The following is a 12,782-nucleotide window of genomic DNA, read 5'->3' on the forward strand; positions in this document are numbered from 1 at the left end:
CATCCTGGATTGCTGGATGGACTTTAAATCCAATGATAGGTGTCCTTACAAGAGGCAGAAGAGGGGCACCTGGGTGGCTCAGTTGGTTGAGCATCTGACTTGATTTCAGCCCAGGTCATGATCCCACGGTCATGGGATCGAGCCCCTCGGCAGGCTCCACACTGAGTGTAGAGCCTGCTTGGGATTCTCCCTCTTTCTCTCTTTCTCTCTCCCCCTCTGCCTGTCTTCCCCACTCATGCTCTCTCTCTAAAATAAAATGATAAAACAATAAAAAATAAAAAAATAAACATTCTCATGCTTTCTCTTAAAAAAAAAGTCAAAGAGAAGACACATAAACAGAGAGAAGAGAAGGCCCTGAGAGGACAAACAAAATGTGTGTGTGCGTGTGTGTGTGTGTGTGTGTGCACGCGCACACGTTACTTTCAAAATATCTGTTACCCAAGGGGTGCCTGGGTGGCTCAGTCAGGTGAGTGTCCAACTTCAGCTCAGGTCATGATCTCCTGTCTCGTGGGTTCGAGTCCCGCGTCGGGCTCTGTGCTGACAGCTCGGAGCCTGGAGCCTGCTTCGGATTCTGTGTCTCCCTCTCTCTCTGCCCCTCCCCTGCTCTCTCCCCCACCCTCTCTCTCTGTCTCAAAAATAAATAAACATTTAAAAAAAATTTTGGGGGGGTCGGCGCCTGAGTGGCTCAGTCGGTTAAGCGTCCAACTTTGACTCAGGTCATGATCTCATGGTTCATGAGGTCAAGCCCCGCGTTGGGCTCTGTGCTGACAGCTCGGAGCCTGGAGCCAGCTTCAGATTCTGTGTCTCATTCTCTCTCTGCCCCTCCCCCACTTGCACTCTGTCTCTCTCTGTCTCTCAAAAATAAATAAAAATGTAAAAAAAAGAAAAAAAAATTTTTTTTAATATTTGTTACCCAAAAGCAATGTAGTATCCCAGATTGGAGTCTAGAACAGAAAAAAGACATTAGTGGACAAACTGGTGAAATCCAAATAAAGTCTGGCGTTTTGTTAATAGTCAGGTATCAGTGTTAATTTTTTAGTTTTAACAAATGTACCTTGGTTCTGTAAGAAGTTATATTATAGGAGACCCGGAAAATAGTATGCAAGGATGCTCTGTACTTACTATCTTTGAAACTGTGCCGTAAATTTAAAATAATTTCAAATTTTAAAGTTTATTTTAACATTTTTGGTTGTATCACATAGTATTGACAGCCGGTTGTCATTACAAAAATAGTAGGCAAGTTTGAAACACTTCTTTTTCTATAGAAGAAAAATGCATAACTCATCCTGAAGTTCCCCATCTCATTAAAGTATTTTGCCACAAGATAACCATCAAATCTCTGTATCTCATTACAAAATAATCAAATCTCTACGCCCTCGTTGCAAAACACTATAAGGATTCTACTATATATTAAAGATCTTTTTATAACATGAGCCACATCAACGGCGTCCTTTATCATTTTGTGCACTTCTGGCCTCGGACTTCTTTGCTTCAACGGCAAGCCTTTGAGTCACTTGCATGTTCGGAGCAAATCTCTGTAACTTTAATCTGGAATCATGTTTTGCAGTTAAAGCATCCACTCTATCAGTAGTTATATTTATAATGTTTTCCCTTAAAACAGTGCTTTTATTATTTATTTTAAATTGTTTTAAAGAGAGGGAGAGCATGAGTGGGGCAGGGGGAAAGAGAGAGAGAGAGAGGGAGGGAGAGAGAGTCCCAAATAGGCTCCACACTCAACACGGATCCCAGTGCAGGGCTCGATCCCACAACCCTGGGATCATGACCTGAGCTGAAATCAAGAGTCAGACACCCCACCAGATGAGCCACCCAGGCACCCCGAAACAGTCATTGGTTATTGAAATGATATCTCCTTGGTACGCCTCTTTTAAAAAAAAGAAGTAACTCGGGGCACCTGGGTGGCTCAGTAGGTTAAGCATCCGACTTCGGCTCAGGTCGTGATCTCATGGTTCATGGGTTCGAGCCCCGCGTAGGGCTCTGTGCTGACAGCTCAGAGCCTGGGGCCTGCTTCAGATTCTGTGTCTCCCTCTCTCTCTGACCCTCCCCCGTTCATGCTCTGTCTCTCTCTGTCTCAAAAATAAATAAACATTAAAAAAAATTTAAAAATTAAAAAAAAGAAGTAACTCTTTGTGTATCTCATCACTGAACCCAAATCTAACACACATCACAGACCGAGGCATATTAGGAACTCCTGTACTTTCAACTCAGAGCAGATCACCCACACTGGATACAACCTGCTACTTGTCGCTTCACATCTACGGCAGCATATTCTTTGCATCTTCCAGCCACATTTGCTGACAAAGGAATGCATTTTAGTCCATCCGTGGATTGGTTTCTGTGGATTATTTCATCCATCTTGCCTGAGGGAGAACAAGCATTTCCTTGATGGTGTGTGGCTTTTAAACTTTCACAATTAAGTGAGAAAATCTCAAAAGAAGCATCTAAATATGTGTCGCGAGGTAGCAGAACATTGTGTAAAGAACCAGAGGGAGCATCTCATAACTTTAGACGTCACTGAAAAAAAGAAATGACAGATTTGTCTCTGGGTTGTGGGTCTTCATTTTTAAGGCTATTTCTGTAGCAGTAAGGAGAGGTTAGCTTACGACACGGTAACAAACATTCCCAACATCTGTAGCTTAAAGCAGTGCTGATTTGTTGCACGTCCGGGCACATCACAGGTCAGCTGTGGGCTCTGGGCCACAGCGCCGTCCCTCTGGGATCCAGCCTGACCAAGCCGCTTCCTTCCGGAATATTCTCAGCCCTTGTGGCAAAAGGAAAAGAGAACATGATCAATCGCACACCGGCGCTCAAGGCTTCTGTTTGGAGGTCACGTCTGCTCAGATTTCAATAGCCAAAACAAGTCACATGGCCACACTTAACTCCAACCAGGCCAAGGAGTCCGTCCCGCCCTGTGCCGAGTAGAGGCTCACAGATATCTGGTGCTGTGGCTCCGATGACATCCACGTCTGCTCGCTGCAGATGCTTCACGCCCTCGTCAGCAAAGGTGTCAAGGCTCATCGTTACTCGTCAGGTGTGGAGATCCACCCAGCAGAGTCTTCTTCAGATTTCCTCTTTTTTTGTCCAATGTCACACGGGAGCTGACTGAACCATTGCTATTGACCCACCCCTCCTATGTGGAGAAGTCTCAGGCTTTGCCATCTTCTAGCCATTTGCTGGAGCTTGCATCCATGAGGATTATCTTCCATCCATGGTGTCTTTACAGGAAATTGTAAAGCCACTGCCCACTTCGTGAGGGTTGCTGTCATTGGAATGGGGCTGTCTCATAAAGGAACGTACACAAAGTGTTCTTGGCGGCCCTGCTCATTGCAGCCCAAACTGGGATCGCCAGAAACGTCCATTAATGGGGGAAGAGATATATGTGTGCGATGGAATGTTATACAGCGGTGAGAACCAATGAACTATCCAAACAACTTGGCAACGGAAGTCGACAAGCAAATCAACAAAAATACATACAAACGATGCGACCTGCAGAAGCCTCACAAATGTGATGCTGAATAGAACTCGAATATGTTGCTTCATTTACACAAAGTTCAAGCACATGCAAAACTAGTAGGCGGTTGTTAAAACCAGGATGGGGGTCGCCAGGGGCAGCGAGTGACCAGAAGGAGGCACAGGGGCGCCTGGGTGGCTCAGTCGCTTAGGTGTACAACTCCCGCTCTGAGTTCAGGTCTTGATTTCAGGGCCGTAAGTTCAAGCCCTATGTTGGGTTCTATGCTGGGCTTGGAGCCTACTTTAAAAAAATGGTAAATAAATTAAAAAAAAAAAAAAGGAGGCATAAAAATGGTCTGCTGGTACTTTTACTTTTTTTTTTTTTATGTTATGTTTCTTACTCTGAGTGCCGTGTATACGGATGTGCTTACTTCCCAAAGATCCATTGACCTGTATCCTCATGACTTGTACACTTTTCTGTGTATAGATTATACTTCAATTAAAAGTTTCAGGCGCGCCTGGGTGGCTCAGTCGTTTAAGCTTCCGACTTCGGCTCGGGTCACAATCTCACGGTCCGTGAGCTCGAGCCCCGCGTCGGGCTCTGTGCTGACAGCATAGAGCCTAGAGCCTGCTTCGAATTCTGGGTCTCCCTCTCTCTCTGCTCCTCCCCCGCTCATGCTCTGTCTCTCTCTCTCTCCTTCAAAAATAAATTTAAAAAAAATTTTTTTTAAGTTTCAAATAAAAAATTGAAAATCAAACTAGATGGCATAACCCATAGATCCCTCAACCAACCACATATAAACTGGAAATATAGAACCAGAAGTGACAGAGGAGGCCAAATACACCACTAACCCCCTTGCTTGTGGAGATCCACTCCTCCCTCCGTCTACCTTGGCCGTTTCGTATCCCGTGACTGCCTGACATATGACGGGACACCAGCGTGTCAATCCATATGTTAACTGTTAGGAAAGATGAACTTGGCTCTTGTTTTTAAATAAATTAACATACACGGCAGCCCTGGTATTTTCTTCCCACTTCCAAAAGATCATGTTGAAACCCCCACTTGGAGACCGCAGTCTCTCCGTTCTAAGCTCATCAAGGCTCATCCTTCGTTGATTCTCCCCCAGCCAGAGGATGCTTTCAGAGAGACATGGGCACCATCAGGAGCTGTCTGCAAGTAGTGTGAGTTCCCTGGCAGTCGTGGCAAGAGGAGAAAAGATCGGATTTTAGAAGTCTCTCTTGTGAAATGTTCTTCGTGACATGTATCTATCAGTGAATTTTTAAAGGAATTCATCAAGATATTTGCAAATGACATATTGGACAAAGGGCTAGTATCCAAAATCTATAAAGAGCTCACCAAACTCCACACCCGAAAAACAAATAACCCAGTGAAGAAATGGGCAGAAAACATGAATAGACACTTCTCTAAATAAGACATCCGGATGGCCAACAGGCACATGAAAAGATGCGCAACGTCGCTCCTCATCAGGGAAATACAAATCAAAACCACACTCAGATATCACCTCACGCCAGTCAGAGTGGCCAAAATGAACAAATCAGGAGACTATAGATGCTGGAGAGGATGTAGAGAAACGGGAACCCTCTTGCACTGTTGGTGGGAATGCAAACTGGTGCAGCCGCTCTGGAAAACAGTGTGGAGGTTCCTCAAAAAATTAAAAATAGACCTACCCTATGACCCAGCAATAGCACTGCTAGGAATTTACCCAAGGGATACAGGAGTACTGATGCATAGGGGCACTTGTACCCCAATGTTTATAGCAGCACTCTCAACAATAGCCAAATTATGGAAAGAGCCTAAATGTCCATCAACTGACGAATGGATAAAGAAATTGTGGTTTATATACACAATGGAATACTACGTGGCAATGAGAAAGAATGAAATATGGCCCTTTGTAGCAACATGGATGGAACTGGAGAGTGTGATGCTAAGTGAAATAAGCCATACAGAGAAAGACAGATACCATATGGTTTCACTCTTATGTGGATCCTGAGAAACTTAACAGAAACCCATGAGGGAGGGGAAGGGAAAAAAAAAAGAGGTTAGAGTGGAAGAGAGCCAAAGCATAAGAGACTCTTAAAAACTGAGAACTGAGGGTTGATGGGGGTGGGAGGGGGGGAGGGTGGGTGATGGGTATTGAGGAGGGCACCTTTTGGGATGAGCACTGGGTGTTGTATGGAAACCAATTTGACGATAAACTCCATATATTGAAAAAAAAATAAACAATAAATAAAAATAAAAAATAAAGGAATTCATCACCCTCATAGGACTCTGTATAGAAGATATTTAAAGGACAGTGCTTTCAATGAGAGTTTAAAAGAAGGTGTAGAAACCCTTTTCAGGTGTCTGTTTCTTGATCAGCCCTATATGAAAGCAAAAGGAAGAAGAACATTCAAACCTAGTTTAGAGAAACCATCTCTGTGATGAGTGATGTGGCCCTCTTCCTACGAGCTTCTAGTATGTTCAGAAACGAATGTCAGTGACCTTCTTATCCCTTCTGTCAGATACCAATTATCTCTCTGATTTAGGGCAGAAGCTAGATCTAAAGAGCTAGTGCTCTCATGGCTGAGCTCTCAATGCCAGACGCACTGGCACGTGTGGAGGGATACATGGGAGAGCCGGAGGGTCCCAGCTGGGCGCTCTCCACTTGGGCACCCTGCCACGGAAGCTGAGATGTCTGGCCTGCCCTCTCTCCCAAAAGGAGTCCTATAATCAACAGTGTCCGGTTAAAAGGAATAGAGCCCCCGTCAGACCTTCTTAAGCAAGAGTGAGGACTGCGGTATAGACACACAGAGGTTCCCCTGGATTCAAGGACAGAAGATAAAGTTCACCCAGGTTTTATGGAAACTGGGACCTGGCCTCTTCTCCCCCCACCTTCGTTCTGGCCCCAGCTGGCCTGTCTCTGCCCTGCTTCTCTCTGAGTCTCCCTGCTTTCTCTCCCCACCCTGGGACCACACCGTGAGCCCTCTGAGTCCACTCACCACTAACTGTCCCAAGACCTCTGCACCCCAACTTCAAATTCCCAGGAGAGAAATGTGACCCAGTTCATTGTTTGAGGAAAATCCTGCAAGGCACAGGTGGAAGCCAGTGGAGACAGCACTTGGGATCCCAGTAGGGTAACCCTGGACCAATTAGCCAAGAGGAAGAGGAGCTTGTGAGGGTTAAGGGTCAGACGTTGTGCCCCGCTGACCACACGGAGCCAGGCATCAGGCATGTGGGCTTGGAAATCTCCCCCCCACAACACAGTTCCGGTTCTGCTCAAGGATCCAAACGAGGGCTCAGCAGAGGCCCTGGCAATGACCCCTGAAACAGCATGTGTGGTTGAGTGATTACGAAAATAGCCCTCATCCTCTACTCTTCTCTGTATCAACACCTTGCAATGTAACTCAGCAGCCCCTCCATCAGGAAGTGAAGCCTGTTTCCTCACTCCTTGAATCTTATGATTTGCTGTGACTAAAAGAACGTAGCAGAAGTTTTAAGGCAGGGCGCCAGTTTTAAGCCCAGGCCTCAAGAGACTTGCATCTCTGTCTCTGTCTCTCTGTCTCTCTCTGCCTCTCCTCTCTCTTCACCCCCCAACCCTGCTGTCCCGCTCAGAATCCTGATGCTGCCGTGTGATAAGCCTGCTGGAGGGATGTGAGAGACACGTGGAAAGAGCTCCTAACTGGGCCACTTCCTCCAATCAAGGCCATTCTAGACCAGCCATTTGACCACAGATGCACAGGTGTGTCCAGCTAAAACCTGGCCAGACCAGAAGGACCATCCACTTGACCTGCAAACCCATGAGCAATAATAATTGTGTGCTGTTTTAAACTAACTTTGGGGATATTTTGTTATGCAGCAGTAGCTAACTAATAAAGCAAGTCAGGACTTGGGTCTCCACACTGGTCCAGGGAAATAGGATTAGGAAGAAGTCTATCAGCTTGGCTCCAGGGGCCAACATCTGCCCCTAGGTAGTTATTCCTCTTCCACTGCCAGCCAGGCTGCAGGAGCCGCTAATATCCCTGTACAAAAGACCCAACCGGCCCATGTGTGCTCTACTGGGGACTGACCTTTGGGGGTTTACAGGACATTGGTCAAAAGAAACTTTTGCTCAGGCAAAGCTGATCGCCTCAGCAGAGGTAAGATTAGCAAACAAGAGTAGCTGGGCATCGAAACCATGATCAGAGAAAAAGAGAGATAGGTTTCTGCTTGCCCCGGCAGAATGAGAGTCTGGGTCACCTACATGCCAAATCGGATCAGAGTCCAGTAAGCAGGAAGAAGACCGAAGCACCAGCCTGGATTGTGCCCTGCCTGTCGACTGAAGTCCGATCTCTTGAGAGATTATTTCTCCTTGCTCTGATTCTCAAGTATTTGAATCCAGGGTGCCTAAATACCAGGCTAGAGCTAAGGCTATCTGGGTACAAAATTTTGCCATTTACAAGTGCATTTAAGGAGGTGTGTTTTTTTTTTTTTTCTAAGAAGAGTATCCATAGCTTTTGTAAGATTCTTAGAAAAGATATGGCTCAAAAAGTATAAAAACTCCCACTGCAGAGAGAACACTGGACGCAACACGACCTGTCTATATCAGTGCTCCTACAGGTCTTTAACGGTGCATTCCTCTGTCCACCTGTCCTTGTACTTATCCATGACAATTCCCATAAGACGCTGTAACCATATTATGGGATCCGCGTAATTTCGGAGCTATCTATCTGTTAGAGGGAATATTACCTTAGCTGAAACTTACAGTATTTATTTTTACTGTATCTATATATTACCATCACATACATATCACTGTATTGTGTGATACGGCATGTTGATACTTTGGCTCTGTTACTTTATTACGTATCTACCTTAGTGTGGCTGAGAGTTATCATGTGTATATGTAACTGTGGCTGTGTGTGTTACTGCATCTATGAGTTATTACTGTTACCATGCAACTGATTCTGATACAGTAGTCTCTACTTCTCCACAGAGATATGTCCTAAGACCCCCAGAGGTTGCCTGAAATTTCAGATAGCACTGAAATATATATACAGTTGAATTTATAAATTAGGCACAGTAAGGGGTTAACAACAATAACTAGAAATAAAACAATCATACTAATATAGTGTAATAAAAGTTATGTTAATGTGGTAGCTCTCAAAATATCTTAGCCTTCTATACTCACCCTTCTTCTTGTGCTGACGTGAGATGATACGATGCCTACGTGACCAGATGAAGTGAGTGAACGATGCAGGCATGTGACATAGCGTTAGGCTACTGCTGACCATCTGATGATACGTCGGAGGGAGGACTGTCTGCTTCCAAACCCAAACTGACCGCAGGTAGCCAAAACTGCAGAAAGCAAAACCACAGATACGTGGCAACTTCTGTATCATGAGTAGGGCTATAGCTATAGTCTGTAGCTATGTGCTCCTGTATTTATGTTATCGTATCGAGGTGTTACGGCATGAGTGGCTGAAGTCATGCTTTCCTGCAGCTAAATGTTACTGTGAATTTGCATTTACTCCAAAAATAATAATAGCTACCATTTGTTAAGCACCTTCTACGTGTCAGACTGCCTTCTGTTGCGTGCTTTAAATACAATTATGTACCTTACTAAATCATACAACCTTGCAAGGCAGGTATTATTAGACCCATTTTACAGGTAAAGAAACTGAAGTGTAAGTAGACTATATTATTTGCCCAAGGTCACAAACCTGCATGTGGCAGTGAAGGGCAGGGAAAGAACCTTGAACCCAGGTCTGTCTGACTACCAGAGCTATATGTGACCCCAGCTGCGTAGCTCCATAGACCATGTCCTGGGCTTGTGTGTTTAGAGCCTAAGTACAGAAAATGGCTCCTTGTCTAAAGATATGAAGGGGTACTTGCTGGCTACAGAATAAAGTTTTTTAAACTATCAACTTCATTTTCTGACACTTTTGTTGAGTTCGGAGCTCCTGAATCCAGAAACAATTAAGTTACTAAAAGAACCTTGATTGAGTTAGCAGACAATAAATTTAAAGAACAATGAAAATTCGCTCTCCTAACTTTCAGTGAATTTATAAAGAGAGAGATGGTTACACGAGCTTAATTGTTGATGAGCTCTGTGCTTATGAACTTTATCGATTCTAAAATTGCCTGCAGGCTAGGAAACCCTTGGGCCCGTGACAGATGTCCTCCAAAAAAACCTCCATCACCAAGAATAGAGCCCTTATTCACATTCTTCTGTCCCCACCTCTTCCATACCTTGCAATCCATAATGACCTCAAAGCTTCCAAGGAGGCTCCAGAAAAAAAAAAAACCCTCTGCTTTCAGAGCTTCCCGTTTCAAGGCTGCAGCCCAAGCCCAGAGAGTTCTTCTTGGCCTTGACTTCCTGGCCCTGGCTTCCCAATTCCAAGGTCCAGGAGAGAGCTCTGTTAAAAAGAGGCCAGGGGCGCCTGGGTGGCCCAGTTGGTTAAGCATCCGACTTCAGCTCAGGTCATGATCTCATGGTTCGTGAGTTTGAGCCCTGCATCGGGCTCTGTGCTGACAGCTCAGAGCCTGGAGCCTGCTTCCGATTCTGTGTCTCCCTCTCTCTCTGCTCCTCCCCTGCTCACACGCTCTCCCTCAAAAATAAATAAAGATTAAAAAATTTAAAAAATAAAAAAATAAAAAGAGGCCAATATGGTAGGGCTTTGAGCTGGAGTGCTCTGGAAGGAGTTCCCAGAGAGGCCTCCTCTATCCCAGCCCAACCACCAGCCCCTCTCTGGGCACAGCCAGCCCCAAGAACACTTGTAAGTTTGGCTCCCTTGTTCTTAGTGTCTATCCCCGCCCCTTCCAGCCCCAGGTAACTCTCCCAGTGCTGCTCATGTTCCATGGGACCCCCTGGTGCTCACTATCCTGGCCCCTCCCAGGCTAGTTATTTCCTGCCCACATGCTTCCCAACCCCATGTGGGTTCCACTCCCGGGAGCCAAAGTCTCTCTCTCCTTCCTGGTGACCACCAGCTACCTTTATGGGTAAATGGGGACAGAGCTTTAGAAGACTCCTTTCCACCCCCCCTTGAACCTGAATACTATTAAAGCACAGCGGCTTCCTGGGACTAATGCCTAGAGTATGTCTAGATTATTAATGACTCTCATCTTGAACATGCACAGCACTGAACACCTTTAGATCAAGAAGGTGGACCCCTCAGAAATTAAGCGTCTAGCTTAGGGATGGTAAGTACAAGATGTCCCACTCTCCCATCCACTGCCGATGTCCACCACCGACATCACTAATCAATCCCAGGTACTTTCTCCCACAGAGCTTGAATGCGGCTCCAGAATCCTTCTCAACCCAGGTCTCTGGCTGCCGCCAGCCGACCCGAAGTGGCATATGGAATAAAATTCGTGTCTCTTCTAGGCCAGCTCCTTTGTTGTGCAGGTGGAGAAGCTGAAGCCTCGCGGAAAGGCAAACGGCTCCGGTTCACACAAGTCAGAAGCAAAGCCAGGAGGAGTTTAGAGTCTCACTTCCAAGAAGGACCCAAAACCCTGGCCGAGGAGAAGCCGGTGACACCCCACGTTTCCATAGCAACCCTCGCCCTGAGGTTTGGGGTGAGGAGAAGGAATAGGGCTTTTGCAGGGTTTCAGTTCCGATCGAGGAGGACCTAAACCTAGTCTTTACACACGTCAGCTTACCTGCTCTCACAAGAGCCCTATGAGGAGACGCCCCTATTATCCCTACTCTACAGATGAGAACACAGAGGCACGCAGATGACAGGGGACTTGTCCAAGCTCACGTAGCTGCCGAGTGCCAGTGTTGGGATTTTAACTCGGTCTGGCTCCAGAGTTGAGTTTAACCACCCATGCTACCAGATGGCACGCATACACATGCACACCCGCACACACACACGCACACACACACACACACACACCTCCGCCAACAACGCGTTGAGTGCCGCTTTCCCCGCAGCACAGCACATAATGCAGCTTTTCAACTTTGCCCATGGGGTAGGGGAGCAATGGTCACCGTGGAGGACTGGTCCTGGACTCAGTCCGGGGCTCACCTGGGCCCAGAGCCCCACCAGGGGTCCCATCACCAAGTCTTGGCAGGTCAAGCGCAGGAGAGAAGGGGATGGGTGGCCCCTGTGCGTGCATGGGGTTCCCGCCTCTGCAGAGGAAGGCCGATCCACCAGAGACCTGAGCTGGAAGCAATAGATCATCCGCTCACTGGGATTAATGAGGCTTCCCCATGTTTGTGGAGAGGTGATTAAGGACCTTGTAGCTGCTTCGCCTCCTGTCATAGAACAAAAGCCTCAGCAGCCGCTGTTTTCAGAGATGTGCGGGGGGAGCCCGGGCAAAGAGTTTCAGGGCTTTGCACCCGAGCGTACTAAGTGCTCTTCTGAGCAGGTGTCGAACACCAGAGCACTGGCCCCACCGCTCCCCGGGTCTTGAACCCCTCCCCGTTACTGCCCATGCCCTCCGTACATATTTCTATATACCAGTTATCCCAGGTACTGGGGATACACAGACAGTCAGGACAGAAACAGCCCCTGCCCTCACGGTCTAGCAGAAATACAGACACTAAAAAAAGTAAATATATGATGATTTATTTCATTGCAAATGTAATTAAGTTCTGCCCAGGAGAAGAGCAGAGAAGCAGAAAAGCATATGATAAGGGCCCTGCTTCTCTAGAAGGTCAGAGAAGGTTCCCAGGAGATGTTGGAGGAGGAGGAAGGGCGTCAGTCAGGTCTCTTAAGGAGGTCAGCGTGACAGGACCTGGGAACTGCTTGTATGCCAGAGGTGAAGACAACCTTTCCGACCCGAGGAACCTGATGGAAACAACACTGACCCACACAGAGCACCAGCAGGAGGCAGGATGGCCAGGCAGCTGGCCGGACGAGCCTGGGACACAGGAGCCCCATCTGGCCTCAAGAGGCAGATGAGGAGGACAGTGTAGAGCCCTGCGCGTATCTCTCATTGTTCCGGGGCACTCTGGGGCATGCCCTTCTCTCAGCAGTGGCAGAACCCAAGACCACAAGCCCACCACACAAGTACAATTCAAATTGCTACTTCCATTACGTCTACCAACATCTCATTGGCCAAAGCAAGTCACATGATCAAGCCCTAAAAGAAAACAGTGGCGAAATGCACTCCTGCTCCTGCCGCCAGGAGGCCACTGCCGGTGTGTGGATCTATCATACCGCTACAGGGGAGTACGGAGTTGGAACCCATAACTCCCTCTGGCACATCCAGTCATGTCAGCCTCTGTCAGTCCCCAGAGGCCAACCGTTGCCCCTCAGAACACTGATCCCAGCTTCTGCCCGAGATGCTCTCTCCCATTCATCCCATGGCTGGCTTCTGTTCATGCTTTGAG

The 12,782-nt window shown here is 46.9% G+C and overlaps 1 long non-coding RNA gene across 1 annotated transcript; it reads right to left on the minus strand.

The window, feature by feature from the left end:
* Nucleotides 1–727: 727 nt before the first annotated feature.
* Nucleotides 728–11,826, minus strand: LOC132672952 (uncharacterized). The gene is made up of 3 exons (XR_009607800.3): nt 11,341–11,826; nt 9,695–9,861; nt 728–4,165 (listed from the first exon to the last, which is right to left on the minus strand). It is a non-coding gene; the product is annotated as an uncharacterized LOC132672952 (long non-coding RNA).
* Between the last annotated feature and the right edge of the window lie 956 nt (nt 11,827–12,782).

This window comes from Panthera onca, chromosome C1 (assembly GCF_046562875.1).
Source record: "Panthera onca isolate mPanOnc1 chromosome C1, mPanOnc1 haplotype 2, whole genome shotgun sequence".
NCBI classification, from domain to species: Eukaryota; Metazoa; Chordata; class Mammalia; order Carnivora; family Felidae; genus Panthera; species Panthera onca.